The following is a 21,273-nucleotide window of genomic DNA, read 5'->3' on the forward strand; positions in this document are numbered from 1 at the left end:
GGAGCATATAAATTCATTAAGATAAAATATTTTATCTTAATGAATTTATATGCTCCTTTTACAGGCAAAATCCATTTCAAAGCAACCTACAAACATTAAAAGCTACAAGTTTAAAGGGGGGGGGGGGAATCAATACTACTAAAACCAAGAAAATTAACAGCCACAAATTTAAGAACAAACTAAGTATTCCAATAACACAAAATTCATAGCGTGTTGGTTTTTTTTAGATGTGTGTAGATTCCACCTAGGCCTGCCCTCTCCAGAAAGGACCACAGTTCTCATACCAGCCAAAGCTGATGGAAAACATCATTGCCACCTGGTTTTTTTCCCAGTCAGTGCTGAATCCAGGAGCACTCCCAGACTATGGTCTTAGTCTTTTAGGGGAGTGATACATCATCCAATGCCAGTTGTAATTTTCCTTCTAGAACCTGGTACCTCCCAACCCTTAGCATCTTGTCTAGGCTTAATTGCCTCCATCCATTCCAGAGCTACTTCAGGGTACCAGTTTTGTGTTTCAACAGCCTACCTGATACCAGAAATATAGAGCCAGTGGTTTCATGTGGATTTATTTACATATATGTTAGAAAGCACAAGGAACAACATAGAGACCCATGGCACCCTGCTAGCCAAAGGGCATGGGGAAAAGCAAGAGTCTCCCAGCATCATCGAAGAATGCTGAGCAAGGAATGGTCAGAACTACTACTACTAATTATAATAAATTTTTATTTATACCCCGCCCTCCCCAGTCAAGACCAGGCTCAGGGCAGATAACAACCAATAATAAAAACAAGTTGATTAAAATACAATTTAAAAGATTAAGATACAACATTAAAACATTAGGATGCAACCTCTTCACCGGAGGAGAAAGGAAAAAGAAAGAGGGGGAGGGAATCAAACTGATTCTAAGCCAAAGGCCAGGTGGAACAACTCTGTCTTACAGGCCCTGTGGAAGGAAATCAGATCCTGCAGGGCCCTGGTCTCATGAGGCAGAGCGTTCCACCAGGCCGGAGCCAGAGTTGAAAAGGCCCTAGCTCTGGTTGAGGCTAATCTGACTTCCTTAGGGCCCAGGACCACTAGGGTGTTGCTATTTATGGACCTTAAGGTCCTCTGTGGGGCATACCAGGAGAGGCGGTCCCATAGGTACAAGGGTCCTAGGCCGTGAAGGGCTTTAAAGGTCAAAACCAGCACCTTAAATCTGACCCTGTACTCCACCGGGAGCCAGTGCAGCTGGAAAAGCACTGGGTGAATATGCTCCCATGGCAGAGACCCCATGAGGAGCCTTGCTGCAGCATTCTGCACCCGCTGGAGTTTCTGGGACAGCTTCAAGGGCAGCCCCGCGTAGAGCGAATTACTGTGAAACAGTGGTGCCTAAGCCTGACCTCCATGGATGAGCCAGAAGGATACCATGGTTGATGGTACAAAACGCCACCAAGAGATCCAGAAAAACAAAGAGGATGGCACTCCTGTGTGCCCCATCCATGCTCTGGCATAAGTCACCCGCCATTAGTTAGTATGTGGGTTTAGGATTGAATTGCAACAATACACATAGCTAACATAAGCTAGATCAGATCTTCATTGCTAAAAACTGGATGGCAATGGGTTTGTCCATCCACTTACAGAAGGGCTCCTTCCATTTGTGAAATGGAATGTGAAGGATTTTCCCAGAGGAAAATTGCTGTCACCCACTTCCCCCTCCATCCTTGTCTGCCACCCATCACACAAAGTTTTGGGAGGTACAGAGGACTGCAGAGCAGAAGATAAATTAACAAACCTCACATCTCTTCCTCCTGTGCAGTCAAGACATTAAATCAAGCACCACCAAGAGGCAGATTGGCAGTGGTCCTTTACCTTTCTAGAAAGAAAGTAACTTTTATCAGCTCATTTTTAACACTTATATACCATCTTCATTTGTTTATTTCTTTAAAAAGACAGTTCGCATCAGCATAATTCAATAATACAAATATGAGACCAATGTAACCCTCATTTTCTTTCTCCTGTCCCTAAATTTCTCTATGTGGCTTCCTCCTGCCTCCCTCATAGTCAAGCATCTTGCACAATTCTGACATATCTTCAAGGCCATCACCTGCCTGGAAGATTCTGAGGCCATCAGCTGTTAGCTTTTTGCTTCTATAACACAATTTCTGCTTTCTAGTCATTCTCTCTAAGCCCCCAAAGGCTATGCCAAGTTTCTTGCAGATTTATGCTTAATGATTGGTTATTTCAGACAAGGCATTAAATAATGTGAAAGCACAGTTTATTAGAAAAAGAGACTGAATGCTAAGTTTCAGGCCAAAGGAAAGTAATAGACTCTGAAAACAATTGATTGGGAACTGTGGAAGGAAGTGGCATAATCTGAGACATGGTGACTGACAATAAAACAGCTTAATTGGTCTGTAGTATCTTGGGCATTTGAATACATTAACATAAGCAGTATTCTTATTCTGTTACTGAGGCACATTTTAACACTGGAAATCCACAAAAAGGTATATCATAAATCCTATATTGCTCTGTTATAAACAGTTCTGAATGGCTTCAGGAAAATTTGTCACATCTGTTAAGATCATATGCATTTGACCGAGGACTGATGTTTAGATTCTTCATTAGTAAATAGCAAATTTCTTCTTTTTAAGTATTTTTCTTCTGGTCAACTTCAGATATCCAACAGAAAAGATGGTAAAAATCTGAAGTGAAGGTCAAACTCCTAACTTAATTCTGATATGTCCTTGCAAATGTGTTAGAGGCAGTAATGAAGACTCACAGAAATGCTAGCAGCATCATAACCATGTTTAACAAGATGTAATCCCCCATCGCTTTAATTTAAACTTGCTTCCAAGTGAATATGCTTGGGTATGAGAGCATTACTTATGTGTTTTGTAGTCCATTTTGGCACGATCTAGGGCTCTGATTCCCATTTTCTTTGGAAAAGGCCATGTATTCAGTGACAACTCTGGCAGGCGGGGGAAATCTCCCTCAAAGCCAGCCTTTGAGGTCCTTGCCTTCTCAGTAGTCCTAGCCTGAAGAGGTGCTTTTGATTTCTTAGGCTCCAACTTGGAGGTCATACTAGAACTCTAAATTCTCCCCAAAAGGCTGGGCTCCTTTAAGGGTAGAGGCTCTATTAATGAGGAGTGGAGCTAATTGCTCAGTTGAAGCTTCAGCCCTATTTGAGGACCAGACTTGACTTGGTGTAAGAAACAAGTCTACCTTGTTTGAATTCCAACACAGGCTCTCCTTGGAGCTATCCAGAGTTCTACACACCTCACTTGTTTGTTTGTCCAACCCTGTCTTTTCTTGTCTCAGCCTACCCTCCACTTTGTTTGACCTTGCCTTGCTGGAGCCCAATCCCTGCTTGACCTGTCTTTGCTTCCAGGATTCTGAACTAGTACTAGTGCACTTGTTTAACCTGGTGTTCCTGGGCTCCGTCCTTAGACTAGAACCATGTCATCTGGCTGGGATCATTTCCAGAGACACAAGAAACACGGTTCACAAGTTACATCTGTACTGGGTAATAAACCTAACGTTGCATCTGTCAGGAGCTCAGCCGACACTCGAGTAGGACCCTGGCAGAGACCCATGCCCGACTGGCATGTTCCCTCCCTCCTGGATGTTCGTTCGGGAGCTTCAAAAGCTTTCTTCTGTCCAAACATCACAGCGACCGATGCCAACGGACACCAGCACACTTAGGGATCCGCAGAGTCTGCGCAGTTCGTGTAACAGACCTCAGCAACTCAGCATTTTGACTTGTCTACTTTATTTACATATAAACACACACGGAGCACTGCAACATGGCTCCCTCTCTCTCTAGCATCAGACAGCAAAGAGAAAAAACAAAGGAGAATAGTCCCACTTCACGGAACACAGTAACACAAACATTCTGTCTCCGTCACTTCCCACTCTGTGGAGTCAAAACATATGTGATACAGAACAATCCTATGACTGCAATCATGGAGCAGGAATTCTAACAGCATTATTCAAATGCCTTTTTGAGTAGTATTCATTCTGAACAGTAAGGTAAAGGTAAAGGGACCCCTGATCATTAGGTCCAGTCGTGACCGACTCTGGGGTTGTGGCGCTCATCTCGCTTTATTGGCCGAGGGAGCTGACTAAGCTGCTTCTGGTGAACCAGAGCAGCGCACAGAAACACTGTTTACCTTCCTGCCGGAGTGTTACCTATTTATCTACTTGCACTTTGATGTGCTTTTGAACTGCTAGGTTGGCAAAAGCAGGGACCGAGAAACGGGAGCTCACCCCGTCGCGGGGATTCAAACTGCTGACCTTCAAGTCGGCAAGTCCTAGGCTCCGTGGTTTAACCCACATCGCGACCCGCCCGCATCCCATTTTGAACATTACGTGATGTAAAATTAGTATACTGAAGACATCAATTAGGACACAAACATATAAGTGGCATTTTAATTGAAAACTCAGAATGAAATGTTCACAGTTCCAGTAACATGTCTTGGAAGTGGGGTGCTCACAATTAAAATGTGATAGAATTGGAAAACAATGTGTATCAGTGGGCTTGTGGTGATTTTTTTTTTTTGGAGGGGAACGTTAGGCCCAGAGGCACCAGCTTCTGATGGCGATTAGGATGGGGACAACGTCACACATGTGATGTCATGATGCCCCAACGTCACACACATGAGACCATGCCTTCCTAAGCCGGGCAGAAGCCTTCAGGGCTTTGGGAAGAAGGTGCCAAGCTTTAATACTTTAATACTCTAATTTACCAGGAACATTTGGGAGACTAGCCTTGTCCCCCTAGTCCACTGACCACATACCACTGATGTGTATGTTCCAGCCAAAATTATATACTCTGAATTCTCACTGTTTTCAGCCGGAGTGTGCATTTACCTCCTCCACTAAAACAAATGTATCTTTAAAGTGGAAAGATTGTGCCCAAAATTACATTTGTTAATTAATTTTGATGATTTAATTTCCATACCACTTAATATATTAGACCTATCTCTAAGTGGTGTATGAAAAGTGAAGCAACTTAAGGAAAGTATTACAAAAATACACAGTTACATATAAAAAAGTCACATTAATACAAAGTTACTAATAAAGATAAACCAATATATAAATTCATTTTCACACCCTTCCTCTCAGCCTCCGGGTTCTCTCCCAGAGGCCAAACAAATTCTCAGCTCACCCACAAAAGTCTCACAATGGGAAAAGTTCTTAGAACCCTAGTCTCTCACTCTTTGTTGTTTAGTTGTTGAGTCGTGTCCGACTCTTCGTAACCCCCTGGGCCAGAGCATGCCTGGCCCTCCTGTCTTCCACTGCCTCCTGCAGTTTGGTCAAACTCATGTTAGTAGCTTCTATAACACTGTCCCACCATCTCGTCCTCTGTCGTCCCCTTCTCCTTGTGCCCTCCATCTTTCCCAACATCAGGGTCTTTTCCAGGGAGTCTTCTCTTCTCATGAGGTGGCCAAAGTATTGGAGCCTCAGCTTCACGATCTGTCCTTCCAGTGAGCACTCAGGGCTGATTTCCTTCAGAATGGAGAGGTTTGATCTTCTTGCAGTCCATGGGACTCTCAAGAGTCTCCTTCAGCACCATAATTCAAAAGCATCCATTCTTCGGCGATCAGTCTTCTTTATGTTCCAGCTCTCACTTCCATACATCACTACTGGGAAAACCATAGCTTTAACTATACGAACTTTGTCGACAAGGTGATGTCTCTGTTTTAGACTTGCTTTTTATGGGCAGGCCCAGGGTGAATGCACTCTGCATAATGTGTACGGCAATGTTGGAGGTATACTATATATTCACTTGGATTTCTCCTCCTTTTCAGCATGCAGTTCAGGAACAAGTTCAGTTCAGTTCAATTCATCTCATTGAAATTGTTCATAGATTTCCTACTCTGCTACAGGTTTTTCAAGCATCTACCATTTCCACCATTTGTATTTTTTTACTGAAAACTTTCAGACATCTTTATTTGTTTATTGTTGTCCCAAACATAATGTAAATAAATACTTCAATTTTTTAAAATTTAATTAACTCTTTGTCTTTGAACCACATTTGCAATTGTCTATGCCATTACCACATTTCTGGACGGTTAAATAAGTACTAATAGTAATCTAACATAACACGGAGCCTTAAATTGCCATTGGTTCCTATTATAAAGACAATAATTCTTCCATATATTTAAAATAAGTAAAGTTATGTAGTCGCAATCTTTCTAGGAAACTACTGCAGGGAGGATTCAGATATTTGTCTGATTAAAAACATCAATTCACTGCCCATCAGTTCTGATGAGCTAAAGGCGCCCTCTGTAGGGCTGCAGATGTAAATGTTCCCAGGTAGCAGCTATTCCTACCTTGGTTTTAAGTATTTGGTTTATACAAAACCAAACAGACAGGAAACGTTTTATATTTGAATATCTCTTAGTTAGACATTTAAGGATGGCTGTGTCAACTGCTCAAAGACCAATGATTTTTCTACCTGTGAGAAAGCAACCTTGAGCACAAAGAAGTGCTTAATGAAATTAGATTTGACATGTCAAGCCAAAAAAAAACAAAGCCCCAAAGTTCTGTACTTTTCCTAGAGAGACACTCGCTGCTGATTTCAGAAGCAGCAAATGGATTAGAAGCCCTGAGAGAATTATGAACATTAGCAAAATAATTTCTGCGGGGAAAATTCAAAAAGCTACGTGTTTTAAGAAGTCAGTTCTCAGCCTGTGCACTTGAAAAGTTTACCACAATGTGGATTTATTATCAGTCCCACTGGGCAGACGTATTGCTCACTAAGAAATTGCTTTTGTTTGTATGCCCACAGAAGAAGACTAGCTAATTCACAAGGTCTCCAGGGATGTTGCTAATTATTTTGGGAATTCTCCACCTTTAATTTATAATGCTAGCTATTAACGAGCCTAGCGGAAAAAGTGGGTAGCCTTTCAAAGTACAGCTCTGTGTGATCTTCAGCAATGATTTAATTCAGGGCTGCAACCTATAACCTGTTTAACTGGTAGGTTAATCAACTAATGCTTTTGTTGATTGATTGGTACCAGTCACTTTTAATTGGTGGAACTGAAAGTTGAGGGTACTGTTCTAATTCTGCTCAGTTACTGTAACGGGATAAAAAAAATATTAAAGATGGCCTTTGCTTCTAATAAAATTTTAGTAAATTGTATTTTACCTTACATATAAAAAAAAGAATATATTGAAGTTTTGGAAATATGTAAATATATTTAAAGCTGACTATTTAATAGATTAATATATTAAAAGGCAGGTTATCCATCAACAATTTTTTTAAAAATCAGTTGGCACAATTTCATTACATCAGCATAAACACACAGCTGATATATTTTGCTAGATAGGGCTCTCTGCGTATGATGGAGTTAAGTAACTTCAAAAGTATTAATGTACATGGTCCACTGATAAATAGAAAATGCTATTTCACCCATTTGTGAACTGTAAATTTATTAAACCTCTTGCCTAGCCACATAGTCTCACTCTTCCAAATGAAATGCCAGTGGACCGTCGATCCGTCCTTACTGTTACCCCATTATCAACAACACGGCCGAGAATGCCTATCAAGGGTCAAATAATGAGAAATAGTAACTAGAATGTTGGATTGTTCACAGAGATGAACCACCCCGGCCCAGATTCATTCAGTCTCCACACCCATTTCCAGATTCAGCAGGTTTGTTGAGTTTCCCAGGCGGTCCAAAGGATGGCTACAGGGCACTATGTGAAAGGGTGGAGATATATAAGGCTCAGATTTTCAAGATTCGGGTTTGCACACTTAAAGATTCCCGTGTCAAAATTTGTGAGATTTAACAAGTAGCTCTTTACCAAAACAACAGGCACGTCTGCATCTATCTCCTGCATCCTGTTTACAACCATCTAACGTGGGTGGCGCTGTGGGTTAAACCACAGAGCCTAGGACTTGCCGATCAGAAGGTCGGCGGTTCGAATCCCCACAATGGGGTGAGCTCCCGTTGCTTGGTCCCAGCTCCTGCCAACCTAGCAGTTTGAAAGCCTGTCAAAGTGCAAGTAGATAAATAGGTACCGCTCTGGCAGGAAGGTAAACGGCGTTTCCATGCGCTGCTCTGGTTTGCCAGAAGCGGCTTAGTCACGCTGGCCACATGACCCGGAAGCTGTACGCCGGCTCCCTCGGCCAATAAAGCGAGATGAGCACTGCAACCCCAGAGTCGGCCATGACTGGACCTAATGGTCAGGGGTCCCTTTATCTTTACCTTTTAACATAACTGGCTTCACGTTGTGACGTGATGTTTTCCCACCCCTCCTGCTGTCAGTAAAAGATACGGGAACTAACACAGGGTACCATTGCCCCATGACATAGATCTGTTCTCCTAGATCTTGTGGACTGGGAGAACAATGAAGGCACAGCTTTAACAGCAGCTGTGTGATTCAAGTCAATGTTTGGCTTCTGATTTCTTTTGAAGAAGAAAAGAAACTGTTTCAATCTTTATCATTATTTCCCCCCCATGCACACACTTTTATGACAACTGAAAGAATGTGCTAGTACCTCATGCAGCACCTTGGAGGGCGTAATTGATTCTAAAGAGCCAACCTGTAAATGTGTCTAAAGCTGACTTTCACATTCTTGATTACATTAAAAAAATCTATTTCAGATTATATGACCTCTGTTTGCAATCCAATAGCTAAGAAAAGTATGTTATGAATTTCCAATACAAGATAAATTGTAGTTTATCAGCCATAGAGCACGAGAGCTGGAACTGAATTTTAAATATACGGGTGTGAGTTTGTATAATGATGAAAAGTGCCTTGACTTGCTCAGATTTAGTTTTTGATTAACTGTTAGTGTGACATACATTTATACTATATATGCAGGCCGGGCGAAGGAAGATCATATTTATTCTTAATTCATTTCCTGTTAGGATGGAGACACTTCCAAGTTTTCCTGAATGCAGGGCCACCTTTCCTTGAGTTGCCACAGCGTTTGTTTGGTTTTCTTTCTTTTTCTTAAAGATTTTCTTAGTTTACAAAAATATGTGCAGTCTCTCTCTCTCTCTCTCTCTCTCTCTCTCTCTCTCTCTCTTCTTCTTCTTCAAGTAACATTTTTTACAGATCAGTTTCATTTGTGGAGACATTAGGAAGAAAAGGGGGAAAGAGGTGGAGGGGGGAAAGGTGAGTGGGGGTGGGGTGAGATGGCAATGTTTCTATTATACTTAATATATGTGGGGTTTTGTGTCAGCGTCGCTTGTGCAGGTTCTCCGCTGTTCACTTGTGTATCTTTGGTGGTGAGAGAGGTTGGGGTTGGCCTAGGGTGTAGTTGTTTGTTTGTGATTGGCTGTGGTGATCTTTGTTTTCATGTGTGAGTGGGGTGGGTGGGTGTTTTGGATCAGGTTAGCCATACTGATTTGTATGTTGTTGGTGGATTTTTGTCATTGTCTTGTTGGGCGGTGTATGTGATAAAAGGAAGCCACAGTGTTTGTTGAGGCATCTACACTTTATCTAAAATTGTCTGCATAACTGAGTAACTCTGACAATGCAAATCCATCTGTTCTACTAATGAAAGATCTTCTGAGAAATTCATGTAGATTGACCCATGAAATAAGGATTCAAAAGTCATTGGAGGTTCTTAAACAGAAGTTGGATGGCTGTCTGTCAGGGATCCTTTAGTAGTGATTTCTGCTTTGCAGGGGGGGTTGGACTAGATGACACTTGGGGTGCATTCCAGCTTTACAGTTCTATGAAATAATAATAATAATAATAATAATAATAATAATAATAATAATAATAATTTATTTATACCCCACACATCTGGCTGGGTTTCCCCAGCCACTCTGGGCGGCATCCAACAAAACACTAAAATACAATAACCTATTAAACATTAAAAGCTTCCCTAAACAGGGCTGCCTTCAGATGTCTTCTAAAAGTTTGGTAGTTATTTTTCTCTTTGACATTTGGTGGGAGGGCGTTCCACAGGACTGTTCCACTACTGAGAAGGCCCTCTGCCTGGTTCCCTGTAACTTGGCTTCTCACAGCGAGGCAACCGCCAGAAGGCCCTCAGTGCTGGACCTCAGTGTCCGGGCAGAACGATGGGGGTGGAGACGCTCCTTCAGGTATACAGGACCAAGTCCGTTTAGGGCTTTAAAGGTCAGCACCAACACTTTGAATTGTGCTCCACTGGTGTACTATTATTGTGTCAAGAACACCTTGCAGAAGATACCCACCAGTTTATTGATTTTCAAACTTGCTGCTTTGCTGGGAACTATTTCCACATGGCTTTGCCTGCTATGGATGAAGTTTAGAATCCACCCTCAGTTTGCATGAAATGTTAGTCAGGACTGCCTGATGGGCCTGTTTTCCACGGATGCTTGAGACTGCATCCAATACTTACACAAGGATGCTCATTACAGTCTCTATGTGATCAATTATTTGGGGCAGGGCCCCATATTTTATTCAAGTTAGCACCCCTGGAGGAGTGTATGCCACTTGCTACTCTGCTGGAAGTAGAAGAATGGCTCTGAGGTTAATAGTCCTGTGGGATCCTTCAAATATCCTTAAGGTTGAAGAAGCTCCAGCATTTGTGTACCCTATTACAAGTAGCAAGTGTGAGCAATTGGGCTGCACAACATTGTTTCCAGATTTCATACCACTTCCACAGCAGCAACTTGAGCATCACCTGACCCTGAAATGCAATCCTAGGCATTCTTATGACATAGGTAAAGGGTAAAGGGACCCCTGACCATTAGGTCCAGTCATGGCCGACTCTGAGGTTGCGGCGCTCATCTCGCTTTATTGGCCGAGGGAGCCGGCGTACAGCTTCTGGGTCATGTGGCCAGCATGACTAAACCGCTTCTGGCAAACCAGAGCAGCGCACAGAAACACCGCTTACCTTCCCGCCGGAGCAGTACCTATTTATCTACTTGCACTTTGACGTGCTTTTGAACTGCTAGGTTGGCAGGAGCAGGGACCGAGCAACGGGAGCTCACCCCGTCACGGGGATTTGAACCGTTGACCTTCTGATCGGCAAGTCCTAGGCTCTGTGGTTTAACCCACAGTGCCACCCGCGTCCCTTCTTATGACATATGTGCCGCTAAACTTGAAAGAGGGTTGCTTCTGAGTAAACATGCTTCGGATCCTGTTGCGCTTCTGAAGTTCAGTCCTGTGGCCAGATGTTTGGATGTGTTAAAAAGAGAAGCAAACAAAGCACCTTGTGGTTGTTGATGAACTGTGAATATTGCTCTCTATAGTGTTCAGAATAACTGAAGGTGAGGAACAGGGAGATTTGGGGGGGGGCAGGGCGGAGAGATGAGGCATTTCCCAGCCACTGACATTTAAAAGGTGGGCGTATATTTTCTCCATGAGAAAGTACTCTTTCGGGTGCCTTTCCCAGCCAAAAAAGAGCCTCCTGTGTTTCATCTCCAAAGTGCACTTCATGCAGGTAGGTCTCAACAAAGCCCCGGTCTTGATGAAGCTGCCAGACAAACACTTCATCATCATCATATTCACACATGGCTTGAAGGGGTTATAAATTTAAACTGCTTTGCATTCTTAACTACATCTGATGCCGCAAAACGGCAGCTATTATTTATTACAACCCTTGGTGGTAACATGCACTCAGGTTGACTCATGATCACATGGCCTCAAACCTTCTGCACGATGGCCTTGCTAAATGAATGGCTGAGGTTAATATCCTTTTCCAGCTTTTAAAATGAGTCATCAAAGTGTGTGGGGGGAGGGGGAGAGAAATTACTCCTTTGCGTAAACGAAAGATGACTATGCAAAGGTATGGGCAAAAAGCTAAGACTCATTCAGCAGGAGAGTAAGGCAAATGGTTCAACCACCCCCCTCCCCCATCTCCAATTAATCAGTGGGGCTGAAAAGTGCTTGGTGGCGCCCTGGATGGAGCCCTGAATTTGCATATCATATTCAAATTAGCCCTCTTTGGGTTTTGTGCACAAATTGTACCCCAGATTCCTAAACATCAGTTGAAGCAGAAAACCCTAATGTGGATAAAGGTAAAGGGTAAAGGGACCCCTGACCATTAGGTCCAGTTGTGGCCGACTGGGGTTGCGGCGCTCATCTCGCTTTATTGGCCGAGGAAGCCGGGTCATGTGGCCAGCATGACTAAGCCGCTTCTGGCGAACCAGAGAAGCACACGGAAACGCCGTTTACCTTCCCGCCGGAGCTGTATCTATTTATCTACTTGCACTTTGACGTGCTTTTGAACTGCAGGTTGGCAGAATGTGGATACAGCTGTTATAAGAATCCTTTCTTGGACATATCGCTGACATAGCCACAGTAATGGCACATAGCTGATGAATACTGAAGGCAACATGGAAAAGAGGGAGAGTCTTCAGTTAAGAATTCGGATGAGGATGAGGACAGACGCAAGTACAGTGGCACCTTGGTTTATGAACTTAATCCGTTCTGTAAGTCTGTTCTTAAATGAAAGCGTTTTTAAACCAAGGCGTGCTTTCCAATAGTAGCGGGGGGACTCGATTTACAAATGGAACACACTCAACAGGAAGCGAAACATGTTCTTATTCCAAGGCAAAGTTCACAAACCAAAAGACCTACTTCCAGGTTTGCAGCGTTCTTAATCCAAGTTGTTCATAAACTAAACTGTTCTTAAACCAAGGTACCACTGTATACTATGCAAGTATACATATGGACTGAGAACGCTAGGGAGAAAAAGAAATGAAGGGAGAAAGAAGGAAGGGAGGTGGGGCAAAGCCAGCTGGCCCAGGAAAATGTCACTGGGCAATACATCCTAACCCTAAGCAGCTGTGTGACATACCTGCAGAATGACAGCCTGCTGATACCATAAGACCATTTATTTTCCTTACTGTTTTTCCTGTGGGTAACAGGGCCTCTCTCTCTCTCTCTCCCTACCCTCAGGTAAAAGCTCATGTGGTCCCCCAAACACAATAGATTGCTTCCCATCCCTTCGTAGCATCCTGATCATTCGCTTTCTGTGCGAGTAAAACAGTTCAGGAAGAGCAAAACAGATGCATCTTCAACATTAGTTTAGAAGGGCCTGCAGGAATAGATGCTTCCTTGGCTGCCGCTGCAAATCCTGCCCCAAAAATGGGGTTTGTTGGAAGACGATGAGAAGAAGCTGCATGTCTGTGTGGCTTGTTCATTTTGTTTTTGGGTTTTTTTAGTCACGTTCCATGCTGCCACCGGAAGCCCCACTTCCTATTATTGGTTATGCTCACAAAAGCTCCCATTCTGCTCCCCATTATCCTCCTCCTGCAGTCTGATCAGTCTGCTTAATGACAGAACTTTCTACATCTAATTGAGAATGATAAATACACGTCTTGCATTCTACAACATTTCCCAGAGGTCAGGGGGTGGACTTTGGTCTTTCAAATTTCAGATGGCTGAGGTGTGGCCTGTCAAAAAGGTGTTATCAGTCAGTTCTTTCTCCCCACCAATTTCTGATTATTTCATTTGTGTTTCATGCAAACACACACACACACACACACACACACACACACACACTTTTAAGAATCATTGAGGTTTGTAAGACATCCCAAGGTTGAATGCACATTTTATTTAATATGAAATATTGTATTTGGAGCTGTTTGATTTTCAGAAATAATGAGCAAAAATGCTTGAATTTATAATGGTAATTAGTTTTCAACCCAGAAAGTCTGAATATCTCTGTATTTACTACTTTGTAAAGGTCTATCACAACAAGCCCCGAAGCATTATTTGAAAATTAATAAGCTAAAGAAGGAGTACATTCTTCTACTTTTGCATGGCAACACTGCCTGCATTAAGCTTTTTGATTGCAAAATCCAGCTTTTCAATTATAGGTTTGCCAAACTGTGAAGCTTGAAAAACTATAAAAGGCAATTATCAGTGTTTCTTAATACCACAAATGAGTAATGCAATGTAGGCTTTATTACAGCTAGAAAACAAAGAATTGTTTTGTCAGGAGGGCCGTGCTCACTGAGTCAGGCTGGAATAAAGATTGACTCACAGTATTTTCAGGTTGGCTCCAAGAAAAACATAAGCCTCTCTGATAGCTTTTTTTAAAAAGCAAATTAGCTAACAATTCCACTGCGTTTTAGAAATCACAGAGTAATATCACAGTGGTTTTCTTCAGTTTTTCTCACACAGTTTGAAAACTGCCTGGATTATGAAACACATTAGTATTGAAATTATGTGGGTAGGAAGGAGGGGACCCCGTGAGGTCCCACAACTGAGGTTTCCTCCCCCCACATCTTAGCCAAATCACCCCCTTCTGTTAGCTTAGGCGGCAATCACAAAAAGTAATGCAAGCACTGAAATGATTGAAGGACAGAGACAAGGATCAAATGAAATCTACGGCTAACCAGTGGGGTCTGGTGACCTATCATACCCCAGGAGGCGGACCTCATATCGAAGGGGCATATTGGGTGGGCTGGGCCAGTTGGTTCTGAAGAGGGTTTTTCCAGACAAAGACCAGTGGCAGGACTTGGATCAGCACTTCGGGGCAGGAGATGAAGTAGACTGGGCCAAGAGAAAGACACATGAAGAGGACCCCCAGTGTGTCAGTGAGGAGACAAGTTTGATCCTGGAATTGTGCCTTGAAAAGCAGCTGCAGGAACTGTTTTGGGACTGGGGTGTGAGTTTGGAGCCCTTAAGCAGTTGCTGATTTACTTGAACCGAGAACTCTGTGAAAATCCCAAGATAAGGACTATGTAGGCAGTTGCCTGGTGGGGTGTTTATGCCTTCTGGGACTGTGTACTGATCTACTGTAAGGATCCTTCTTGGAAGTTTTGTCATTTTTATGCCATTGTTCTGTGGGTTTTTTTGCATGCTTTTAGTGATGGGAATGGCAAATAGAAGGGGAAGAAATGGAGGCAGTGAGAGATTTTACTTTCTTGGGCTCCATGATCACTGCAGATGGTGACAGCAGCCACAAAATTAAAAGACGCCTGCTTCTTGGGAGAAAAGCAATGACAAACCTAGACAGCATCTTAAAAAGCAGAGACATCACCTTGCCAACAAAGGTCCGTATAGTTAAAACCATGGTTTTTCCCAGTAGTGATGTATGGAAGTGAAAGTTGGAACATAAAGAAGGCTGATCGCCGAAGAATTGATGCTTTTGAATTATGGCGCTGAAGGAGATTCTTGAGAGTCCCATGGACTGCAAGAAGATCAAACCTATCCATTCTGAAGGAAATCAGCTCTGAGTGCTCACTGGAAGGACAGATCCTGAAGCTGAGGCTCCAATACTTTGGCCACCTCATGAGAAGAGAAGACTCCCTGGAAAAGACCCTGATGTTGGGAAAGATGGAGGGCACAAGGAGAAGGGGACGACAGAGGACGAGATGGTTGGACAGTGTTCTCAAAGCTACCAGCATGAGTTTGACCAAACTGCGGGAGGCAGTGGAAGACAGAAGTGCCTGGCGTGCTCTGGTCCATGGGGTCACGAAGAGTCGGACACGACTAAACGACTAAACAACAACAACAAAGTGATGGGAACTCTTTTAATGATGCTTGGGAATCACTCTGAAAGTTTTGTGTGTGTTTCTAAAAACTGCTTTGTGCTACAGGAACAAAAGGGGGAGGGGGAGTAAGGCCTTTGGATAATGCACCCCTGGTACCAGGGCTGGCATCCTGGCTTAAACATGTCAGAAACTCGTAACTGCGTAAGCTGTTTTGGGGTGCAGAATGCAAGCGGAAGAGGGAGACCTCAGCGACTGGAAATTATTAAGAAGGAAGAAACTGATATTATGTTGAGTTGGGTTAATCTTATTATGCTGTGAGTTCTTTACTAACTTTGCTGTTATGTCTTTTTACAGGAGAGCTGTATTTGCTTTGTTTTTTTTCTTTCTGTTATTGGCCATCTGTGGTCATATGTCTGTTTATAAGAGCAGGGTTATGTTATGAGTGGGGGGGGGGGGCAGACCCGCCTAAATTCTTGGGTCTAATAAAAATTAGAATTAATAAATGCTTGGAGGGTTGACCTGAAAGTTAGACTTTAAATAGCTGGACTCAGCTTTCCCTGTTCCGGAGACCACCTGGGAAAGGAACCATCAAGAGGTAATCACCGGAATGGCTGAGTCATTGACCTAACAAAAGAGAGAGAAAATCACTACCAGCAAGACTAAGATTCTGTGCCTTGCTCTGGGTAGTTAACAAAAGGCAATGCCAGGGTGGAGAGGGGGAAATTCCAGGTTCACAGCTTAGATAGGGAAAGTGAACAGGGAAAAAAGTGTCAATTTTGCAAGCTGGAGAGAGGAATGGATATCCCACTCTTTGCAGGCCTAGGAGCCTTAGAAAAGTTCCATTTGACACTGAGTGAGAGTTGGGCTCCTCACACTTGTAATTACAGTAGTACTTTGGTTTACAAACTTAATCTGTTCCGGAAGTCCGTTCTTAAACCAAGGTGCGCTTTCCCTAATGAGGCCTCCCGCCGCCGGTGCCCTTCCACCATTTGGATTCTGTTCCTAGACCAAGGTAGAGTTCTCAAACCGGGACACTACTTCTGGTTTTGTGGAGTTCGTAAACTGAATCATTCGTAAACAGGACTGTTCTTAAACTGAGGTGCCACTGTAGTTAAGAAAAGGCAATATATGTAGCTGCCTGCTATGTCTTAGGTACCCATGTAATTTGGCCTTACATTTCTGTTCCTACTCTGTTCCATTTCAGGCCCAAAGTAGTAGTGCACAAGCATTTTTGGGGCACTCTGGGTATGAAACTATCTCAGTAAGTGACCTTGGAACATGTGGTAACAACGCAGAGCTTGCATCAGACATGGGAGGGAACTTGGGTCTAAAGCATCCAACAAAAGGCCTGCCTTTTAATTGGCAAGCAGTGTCAAACATCTGGATTGCTACGAATGACAACTATGAGCTTGGCCCTCAGCCTTTGTCTAGTTAATGGAGCAGTGTCTTTTACCAGCTATGAGCTGAGAAATGTACCTAAGGTCAAGATTCACCTAGCCAATGGTGCTCCTCTTGTCTTGATTGCTGTGTTTTTATTATGTTGGAAGCCTCCCAGAGCGGCCGGGGCACCCAGTCAGATGGGTCGGGTATAAATAATAAAATGATGATGATGATGATGATGTGTACTCCCACAATGCCTCCATGATGCATCTCAGTAATATACATAGTTTATAGAGGATGGGAAACTCAAGGAGGCAGAGGAAGTGATTATTACTCCCCTTAATTAGCAGAGAAGTCACTGAGATATTTCAAATAAGTCATTGGTGTGTGTGTGTGTGTGTGTGTGTGTGTGTGTGTGTGTGTATCAAACGGACTTCCCCAGGAGAGGGCAAATCTGGATTAAATGGGTGAGGATGACATAGGCTGGCAATTTTATGCCACCAATGTTGTGTGGACTCTGTAAACAAACAAACAAACAAACAAACAAACAAACAAACAAACAAACAAACAACTTGCATGTATAAATAGCACTGATCCTATAAGAAAGACTTGTATGAGAGCCCTCAAGGTTAAGAGGAGTAATTTGCACATAATGCTGCTTCTTTGCTGCATTGCTGGCAAGAGCCCTGGAACAGAGTGATGCATTTTCAATATATATAGCTGATGGCAATTCATCAGGAGAGAATTCTAGGTTGTGTTCCATGTTCATTGAGTCTCAGAGTAGTTCTCACTATTATTGTTGCCATTGCTATTACTATTACTTTCTGAGTATCCCTCAACATGTTTTGCAGTTCTGTGAAAGATAGGAAACTGCTCAGTGCTCAGGTTTACTTGCTCACCAGGTTAGCACAACAATGCCTCCAGCATTGATAAGTAGATTGATAAATAGTGCTGATGATGCCCTTCCTGTTTCCCCGGTGGTTGAAATTTAGATCAGGGAAAGGGGGTGGGAGAAAAAAGGCTGAACACCCTGTTCTGGAGCACCACTTTCCTACTCCCCCAAACCCAAACTCACAGAAGATCCCAATTGTGGATCTCTGGCGCCATATCTACTATAGTTCAAAAAGGCTAGATGAGACAAAAAAGCTTAAAACTTAAAAAAAACAAACCCACACCTTTCTCAAAATGAGATCTAATGAAATGAATTTGTAACCCTTCTCAGCCACAGTCACAATGAAAATTTCAGTCCCTTGTGTTGCAATTCGCAAAAATTCACTCTGTGGGTGGTACAGCCCGTAAGGAAATGGGGGGGGGGGGATTGGTCCTTGCCATTACTCTTAAATAAACAAAAAAAGTGGTGCCAGTAACACATTTACCATCATGTGCAGTTAGGCCCTGAGTTGGCAATCCATTGGTTGCTGTGTAGGAGATATTAAAAGAGTTTTTTTCAGCAGCCAGAGCAATGTTTTTTGCCTGCAGATATCTTCAGTGCAAGCAAGCCATGACAACCTTCAAAAGATGGTAATGCTTTTATTTTTAAAGTCAAGTACTATCTATCTAAGGAGGGACGCGGGTGGCGCTGTGGGTTAAACCGCTGAGCCTAGGGCTTGCCGATCGGAAGGTCGCGGTTCGAAAACCCGCGACAGGGTGAGCTCCCGTTGCTTGGTCCCTGCTTCTGCCAACCTAGCAGTTCGAAAGCACCTCAAAATGCAAGTAGATAAATAGGTACCACTCCAGCGGGAAGGTAAATGGCTTTTCCATGCGCTGCACTTGTTCGCCAGAAGTGGCTTGTCATGCTAGCCACATGACCCGGAAGCTGTCTGCAGACAAACGCAGGCTCCCTTGGCCTATAGAGTGAGATGAGCGCACAACCCAAGAGTCGTCCGCGACTGGACTTAATGGTCAGGGGTACTTTTGTTGCTGTTGTTTAGTCGTTTAGTCGTGTCCGACTCTTTGTGACCCCATGGTCCAGAGCACGCCAGGCACTCCTGTCTTCCACTGCCTCCCGCAGTTTGGTCAAACTCATGCTGGTAGCTCCGAGAACACTATCCAACCATCTCGTCCTCTGTCGTCCCCTTCTCCCTGTGCCCTCCATCTTTCCCAGCATCAGGGTCTTTTCCAGGGAGCCTTCTCCTCTCATGAGGTGGCCAAAGTATTGGAGCCTCAGCTTCACGATCTGTCCTTCCAGTGAGCACTCAGGGCTGATTTCCTTCAGAATGGATAGGTTTGATCTTCTTGCAGGGGTACCTTTACCTTACTATTTATCTATCCATCATCTATCTACCATCTATCATCTCTATCTATCATCTATCTATCTAATCTATCTATATCTATATCTATATCTATATCTATATCTATATCTATATCTATATCTATATCTATATCTATATCTATATCTATATCTATATCTATCTATCTATCTATCATCTATCTATATCTATCTATCGCTATCATCTGTCCCTCTCTTCTTATGCTGTTACATTATTTTTTTGTATTTTGTGTTCAAAAATTTAAAAAAGCTTTAAAAACATTATAGAGAAATTGCCAGCTGTCCAGGGTATTCTAGCTCATTTTGTCTTCCTAGAACATGTTTCTGAAACATTAGCAGTATATTTTATACAGTATTTGAAATTTAGATCAAAGTGGAGCTCAGCGAGAAGTGGAAAAGGTTGACCCAACCCCCCCTTTAAATCCATGCACTGCTAGACTCTTAGCAACTACAGGCAAACTGTTTACAAAGTTCAGAGCAATTCAGAGTTTTGCGGTATTGAAAAGACTGGGCACCAGCCCAAGAGAGAATGGATTTAAAAACCAACCCACAACATTTAGATTTCTCCTTGCAGTACTCTGCTAATCAGCGATTGAGCTCAGTGAGGGAAATTTCATATCAGGACAGGCAAAAAAAGTATTTCTTCACACAACATATAGTTAAACTATGGCATTCTCTCCCTATAGATGCAATAATGGCCACTCACCCGGATGGGGTGGCTGGCAGGGTGCTAAGAGATTGTTCGGACCAACTGGCAGGAATCTTTACGAAGATTTTTAACCAGTCTCTGGCCCAAGCCACTGTTCCACCCTGTCTGAAATCCGCTACCATTATACCCCTGCCAAAAACACCAAAGATAGACAGTCTGAATGATTTTCGCCCTGTGGCGCTGACACCCATTATAATGAAATGTTTCGAAAAACTGGTGAGGAAGCGCATCTTATCTTGTCTGCCAGTGGGACTTGACCCTTACCAGTTTGCGTACAAGGCAAAGAGATCCACAGAGGATGCTGTGGCAATGGCTTTACATGCTGTAATGACTCATTTGGAGAAGCAAGGGAACTATGCGAGATTGTTATTTGTAGACTTTAGTTCTGCATTTAATGCTATTCTTCCGCATAGATTGGTGCCCAAATTATTAGACCTGGGACTTCCACCATGTTTGTGCAGGTGGATATTGGACTTTCTATCAAACCGTTCCCAAAGGGTCAGGTTGGGTTCCCACGTCTCTGCAGATCTCATCACGAATACAGGGATGCCGCAGGGGTGCGTGTTGAGCCCGCTTTTATATACGCTCTATACAGCTGACTGTGCCCCCAAATACCCCAGTAATAAGATAATTAAGTTTGCAGATGATACAACAGTGGTTGGTTTAATTACGGCTGGAGAGGGGGAGACGGCCAATAGGAAGGAAGTTGAGCAGTTGGGGGAGTGGTGCAGGAAAAACAACTTACTCCTTAACTTAAAGAAAACAAAAGAGATCATTGTGGACTTTAGGAAATGTAAATTGAATATTCAGCCACTTATTATTGAGGGGAAGTGCGTGGAACAGGTCTCAGTGTTTCGATTTCTGGGAATGGAGTTGAGAGACAACATAACCTGGGGAGAGAACAGCAAAGACCTGGTGAAGAGAGCACAGCAGAGGTTATATTTTCTGAGAATCCTCCGGAAAAACAATCTCTCAAAGGACCTGTTGATGGCATTTTACCATTGCACTGTGGAGAGCATACTAACTTATGGTCTATGCGTGTGGTTTGGGAGCTGCACGGCCAGGGCAAAAACAATGCTATCCAGGGTTGTAAAGACTGCAGAGAGAATTATTGGGTGCACTCTTCCCACCTTAGATCAAATCTATGCTGCCAGGTGCCATAAGAAAGTGGCAGAGATAGCACATGATAGTACGCACCCCAGAAATGATCTCTTTCAGCTTCTGCCTTCTGGAAGAAGGTATAGGGTTATAAAGGCCAGGACTAGCCGTCTGAAAAACAGTTTCTATGCTAATGCAATTCTGGTTCTAAACGCAGCATAAAGGGGTCTCTGTAGTATAGTGTATTTTAAAATGGGGTTTTAGAGTTTTTAGGGGTTTTTGAATGTTTTATGTAGTTTTTATGTAGTTTTATGTAGTTTCGTGGTAGTTTTATGTAGTTTTTATGTAGTTTTATGTAGTTTTTCAATTTCATTGTTCCGCAAGGGACAATGACAATAAAGATATCGTATCGTATCATATCGTATCACTTGGATGAC

Source organism: Podarcis liolepis (genome assembly GCF_965112155.1).
Source record: "Podarcis liolepis genome assembly, chromosome: 4".
Classification (NCBI taxonomy): domain Eukaryota; kingdom Metazoa; phylum Chordata; class Lepidosauria; order Squamata; family Lacertidae; genus Podarcis; species Podarcis liolepis.